This window comes from Abramis brama (assembly GCF_963993115.1).
Source record: "Abramis brama genome assembly, chromosome: 9".
In the NCBI taxonomy this organism is placed as follows: domain Eukaryota; kingdom Metazoa; phylum Chordata; class Actinopteri; order Cypriniformes; family Leuciscidae; genus Abramis; species Abramis brama.
Genome location: NC_139971.1, coordinates 30,156,460 through 30,162,863, shown reverse-complemented (window position 1 = coordinate 30,162,863; position 6,404 = coordinate 30,156,460).

Sequence of the window (6,404 nt, the reverse complement as noted above, 5' to 3'; positions counted from 1 at the left end):
CTCTGTGGTCCAGTGGTAGATTCATAGCTTTTCGCGCAGTCGACCCGGATTCGATTCCCAGGTCCGACGGCAGAAAAATTTATGCCGTCACATACAATTCGCTCTATCAGTCCCCTGAAAGGCGACTGCAGATGTGAATTTTTGCAGCCGACGAGCACGTGGTACAACCCGTGCCCGCTTGTCTGCACACGAAAGCCGTTCTACGGCTACCTAGAAAAATCCCATTGGGTGCCCACAAACACTATGTTTTTGCATGACTCATGGTTTTTCTATAAAAGAAGCCTGTCCGCATTCGCTCTGCTCAGGCAGACAGTGCGCTCAATGCAGTAAATGTGTCCGCTCTTCCCGCCCACACTTACTCACAGACAACGAGTCCCACGAGACTCGCTCAGCCCTCCCTCTCTCGGTTAAGCACCGTAGTGGGGTCGAGGACGAGCGCTCTGCCCGCTGTGATCAGCGCGCTCCCCGCCTCGAATGTCACAGGCATAACGCCTACGTTACAGCACGCCCGAAGCACCTCTGTCGCCCAGAGGTTTCGGAATGGGTGCTAGACATTATAAGAGAGGCTACTCGCTACAGTTTTGTCGACGCCCTCCCCGCTTCACAGCGCGCGTCGAAACTACGGTGAATTCAGAAGTAGCACACCTACTTCGTGCCGAAATATCAAAACTGATGAGCAAAGGGGCTATAGAGCCTGTATCTCAAGCTCAAAGCGAAGGGGGGCTATACAGCAGATACTGTCTGGCAAGAAAGACGGGGGTTTCAGACCCATACTGGATCTAAGACAGCTGAACGAAGCATTAGCGAAACGCAGTTTCAGAATGCTTACAACCAGGAAAATCCTCGCGCATATTCGCAGAGGAGGCTGGTTCATGTCAATAGATCTGAAGGACGCGTATTTTCAAATACAGATAGCGTCATGTCACAGGCAATACTTGAGATTCGCCTTCGAGGGCCAGACATACCAGTATAACAGTCCTGCCATTCGGCCTGTCCCTGGCGCCTCGTACATTTACGAGGTGCATGGACGCAGCGCTCGCTCCTCTCAGACTCAGAGGCATGCGAGTGCTGAACTATTTGGACGACTGGCTGATTCTGGCTCAATCACGATCAGAGCTCGTGGAGCACAGGGCCATTTTACTCGATCACCTCGAGAAACTTGGTCTCAGAGTCAACTGGACGAAGAGTTCACTGAACCCCAGTCAAACGATCCCGTTTTTGGGTATAGTTCTGGACTCACAGTCTATGATGGCGCGGCTGTTGCCACAGCGCGCGCTGGACATTCAGCGCGCAGCGAGCTCTCTCCGCTGCGGCGCGACCTTCCCGCTCAGGGAATTTCAGAAGATGCTAGGTCTCATGGCCTCAGCATCACCAGTTCTTCAGTTGGGCCTGCTCCGCATGCGCCCCTTGCAGTTCTGGCTGAAAGTGCGGGTACCGTGCAGAGCGTGGGTATCCGGTCGGCTGCGTCTCAAGGTCAATCAGAGCTGTGTTACAGCTCTAAAACCTTGGACAGCGAACGACTGGTACCAATCAGGTGTAAGCCTGGGGACTTCCTCGAGAGTGAAAGTGGTGTCGACGGACGCCTCCACCTCGGGATGGGGAGCGCTGCTCGAGGGCAGACCGTTCTTTGGCCTGTGGTCAGAACGAGAAAAGCTCCGACATATCAACTGTCTGGAAATGCTGGCAGTGGAAAACGCGCTGACGCGCTTTCGTCCCCGAATCAAGGACCATCACGTCTTAGTCCGTTCGGACAACATGTCTGTGGTGTCCTACATAAATCACCAGGGCGGTCTCAGATCCCGAGACCTGTACAGGTTGGCGGAACGCCTCCTGGTTTGGGCTCAGCACAACTTGCGCTCGCTGAGAGCAGTTCATGTGCCTGGGCTACAGAATCTGGGTCCAGACAGACTGTCCAGAAACAACATTCCCACGAGCGAATGGTCTTTACACCCACAAACAGTCCAGCTGCTGTGGGAGAGATTTGGCAGAGCGGAAGTGGACCTCTTCGCGTCCCACGAAAACGCTCACTGCCCCGTGTTCTTTTCCAAGAACGAAAGCGCGCTGTCCCAAAGGTGGCCTCGCTGTCTGCTCTATGCTTTTCCCCCCGTCTCCCTCCTTCCTCAGGTGATAGAACGGGTGAGGGAAACGAAATGCTCAGTGCTGCTTGTAGCACCACTTTGGAAGAACCAACCATGGTTTCCAGATTTGATGCAGTTAGCAGACACTGCCCCGTGGCCAGTGCCGTTGAGGAGGGACCCCCTCTCGCAGGCCAGGGGCTCGATTTGGCACCCTCGACCAGAGTTGTGGTCCCTCCACGTGTGGGCGCTCAACGGTTACCCGCTGATCTCTCAGTGGGAGTGCTAAATACTATCACTCAGGCTAGAGCTCCGTCGACTCGACGGCTCTATGCTTCAAAGTGGTCGGTATTCTCCAGCTGGTGCACAGCTCGGGGATGTTCACCCCTCGATTGTGAGGTGACGGAGGTTCTCTCCTTCCTACAGGAGCTGTTGGATAAGGGCAGAGCCCACTCCACGCTCAAAGTTTATGTGGCGGCTATCGCAGCGTTCTCTGAAACAACGCATGGTCAGTCAATAGGAAGGAACGATTTGGTCATCCGCTTCTTCAGGGGAGCTAGGAGGCTGAATCCTCCCAGACCTCCCTCAGTCCCTGTATGGGACCTCTCTACGGTTTTGGAGGCCATGAAAGGTTCCCCTTTCGAGCCCATCCAGACGATTAGCCTCAAACATCTGTCATTTAAGACAGTGTTCTTGCTGGCTCTCGCTTCAGTGAAGCGCATAGGTGACCTGCACGCGCTCTCGGTGAGCCCGACGTGCTTGGAGTTTGGGCCTAATGACTCAGGAGTCATACTCAAACCTCAACACACCGTTTCAGGCTCAGGTTATTTCCCTGTCTGCCCTGCCGGTGTCGGAAGAGGAAGGAGACTTAAGTTCTCTTTGCCCTGTTAGGGCTTTAAGAGCTTATGTGTCTCGCTCTGCTGTCTTCAGACAGACTGAGCAGCTGTTTGTCTCGTTCAGTGGACGTTCCAAGGGAATGGCTGTTTCGAAACAAAGCCTATCCAGATGGATAGTTGACGCCATAGCGTTAGCTTACACTTCCAGGGGTCTTCAGTGCCCACTGGGTGTCAGAGCGCACTCCACGAGAGGCGTTGCCTCGTCGTGGGCCTGGTCTAGTGGGATATCCTTACAGGATATATGTATGGCGGCAGGTTGGGCCTCGCCGTCTACATTTATCAGGTTTTATAACCTAGAGGTTCCCGCCTTACAGGCTAAGCTGTTGTCGGTGTAGCTGAATCAGTAGTCTGATTGGAACACTGAGATCGCAAGCGCAGCGCGCTGCCGACTGTCATATGGGCAGTATTGCGTAAGACCCACATTCCCACATTAGTCAGGCTCTTGCCTTGACTATGTGATGTCATATTATCGCGTCTGCGGACGCTGCTATATATGGGGACGGAGGGTTCCCCCTCCTGTTCTAGGACTCTCTGTGAGTCCCTCTAGTGATTGTGCACTGTAAATCCTGGGCTTCGCTTCCAGGTTTATTGGTGTTTCATCCCTGCACGCACGGCGTTTTACATTGGGTTCCCGCAGCGTCTTAGCTAAGACGCAGTACGAGAGAACTCTCGTAAGAGAACGTACTCGGTTACTAACGTAACCTCGGTTCTCTCTAGAAGAGGGAACGAGTACTGCGTTCCCCGCCGTGCGTACGATTCACTCTGGTTCGCTTCGGCGATGAAATAAATCAAGTGAGTCAGCCTTTTCGAGCTACCTTTATAAGGCTAGGCCACGCCCGTTTCGGCGGGAAGTTGCAAGGAGGGCGCGAAGCGCCCTCATTGGTCTGATGTTGCATCAGCCCTCGCTCGATAGGCTTATGCAGTTGCCGCAGAGCAGCCAATGAGCGAGCGAGCCGTCTCGCCTATGGCTGTATGCTGCTGCAAATGCGCTTTACAATATTACAAAATTAAGGATAATTTTTTGCTTCAGTATTTCGTGAAAAGAGACTTTTCCCGCAGCGTCTTAGCTAAGACGCAGTACTCGTTCCCTCTTCTAGAGAGAACCGAGGTTACGTTAGTAACCGAGTACGTTTCACCTGGTTTGTGTGAAGTCTGTGTACTCATGTCTTAATGAACTCAGTAACGTAGGGAGGCCTGATGTAGATCAAACCAGTCTGTATGGCTTTATGTTCCCACAATGATTCTTTCAGGTAACATATTTCAAGTAAATGATTATCCAACAAACATTAACATCAAGGCTAAAAAAGCACAGTAATTATAAGTATTAGGCACCATTTGAGTTCAAACAAGCATATTCTAAAAACCAAATATTTAAAGAAAAACACTTCATTTAAACTCAAAACACCCTAATTTAAGAGTACCACATTGCACTCACCTCATAGTGCTAGCACATGCACATGTCTTAACTTCTGTAATGTAATGCATACTAGAGCAGGTTCAGACTGTTGACAGGGAACTTTGAAGGAGCCGTCACTGGAATATAGTGCCTTTATTAAAACATGGCTGAGTGCTTCTGATGCTCAGCCATCGCAGAAAGTGAAAAAAGACTTCTGTTGCGCAAACAAAACACGAGTTACATTTATACTTTCAAAACCTGTGCAGAATTTATGCGCTGTAATTCAATTGTGGACATAAAACATTGAACACATTTTGGCAGACGTCATACTTCTGATGTCTTGTCTGTTATGAATTTCGCTACATCTGCGTAAAAGTGGAATATTTCAGCATACATAATTCAACAAGTCTGAGAATGTATTATATGTGAAGACTGGTAAACAGATGATGCAAGTGCAGGTTGGACTTCATGTACTGACTAAATTCTGAGAAATCAATGACAGTGAGTTAAGCCATAACCTTATATATATATATATATATATAAAAAACTAAAAAAAAACATAAAAGCCAGAGGTAGAAATTATCACGGAATTTTGTCGTAAATTAACCAGTGTAAATGTTTAGAGTATCTGTGAATTTTCTTAATCAAAGAGACCCTGAAATTAAATATACAGTATATCATGTTGTTACATTCCTGTTGGGTTGTGAAATATAAATTTTGGATAACTTCTGTAGATATCTGGCTCAGTTGACAGTTGCGATATGGAGAAACAAACCAGGGATGTGTTTCCCAAAAGCATTGTGAGCTAAGTTGTTTGTAGAGACCATTGGTGGCAATGGTTCTGCGATGTACTTAGGCTTAATGCTTTTGGGAAATGCAGCCCATGTGAAGTGTGGCTTGAACAGTAAGTCAGATATTTGACAACTGCTATTAGTGGTCAGTCATATTTTATTGTGCTGCGAAGGCCAAGCATTAGCAAGCCCAAATGTGTGACTGTACTTTGGACGTACGCCCCAAAAAATGAAACCCATTCTGGCCTGTATTTATAAGGTTTTTATGAATAAAAAAGCAAACCTGAAATCACTTATAATAAGTGCATGGGCAACATCAATTATTCCTTTCCTCCTATCACTTATTTAGGATTATTTTGGAGTGGCAAGTCACTTTCAGGCTAGCTTGTTTGTTCTTACTGAAATATCTGGTAACTTCTTGAGTAGAAGCATGAAGAACAATCTTTGGTGGGCTTATTTTATGACATTGAAAGCCCATTTAAGTGTACAGCCAATATATGTACACTCGATTGATGGGCATAAGATTATGGGATTTATGTTCTGCCTGAGGTTACTGATCTCCAGGTTGTTGTTCAGGCACCATAAGCCTACTTTGCTTTTCTGCTCATGGAATGGGAGCTCATTGTTATTGCTTATGAGAAATAATAGGTCTTTATATAAAAATATAATGAAGGTATGTGGTCTTTTGGTCTCCGAGACAATTTCGAGTTTGGTTTGTATGATTCATAGTTAATAGGTTCCTAATAGCCAACTGTATTTCCAAACCTAATAAAGAAAAATGGTTGGTTTTACATTGACAACTTAATTTTACCTAAGGAGTAAGCCACCAAATTTAAACTACATACTGTTTAATAAGAGAAATAGACTCAAATATTATGATTGCAAACACAAAGTTCCAATAGATACTCAGTTAGCTTATGTCCTAAAAAGAAAAATATAATTTAATTGTTAAATTTAATTGTTCATGTACAGTTTGCTGATTGGTGGGTTCATAAGTAAAAGAAAAATTTGGGACAGGTCGAAAAGTGATAAAAAGAAAACATTATCCAGCACTAAATAATCTATGATGCATTTATCTTAGATTCAGTTTAACAGTAAAATGTAAATTACTGCAGGGTGAAAGCATTACATTTGAGTAGATGCGTTTATACCAGAACAAAATAAATAATTCTATAACTGACCCCAATCATTGTCAAAAACATATCAACATATTGATGAAAAATACCTTAGATAGTGAATTAGTAAA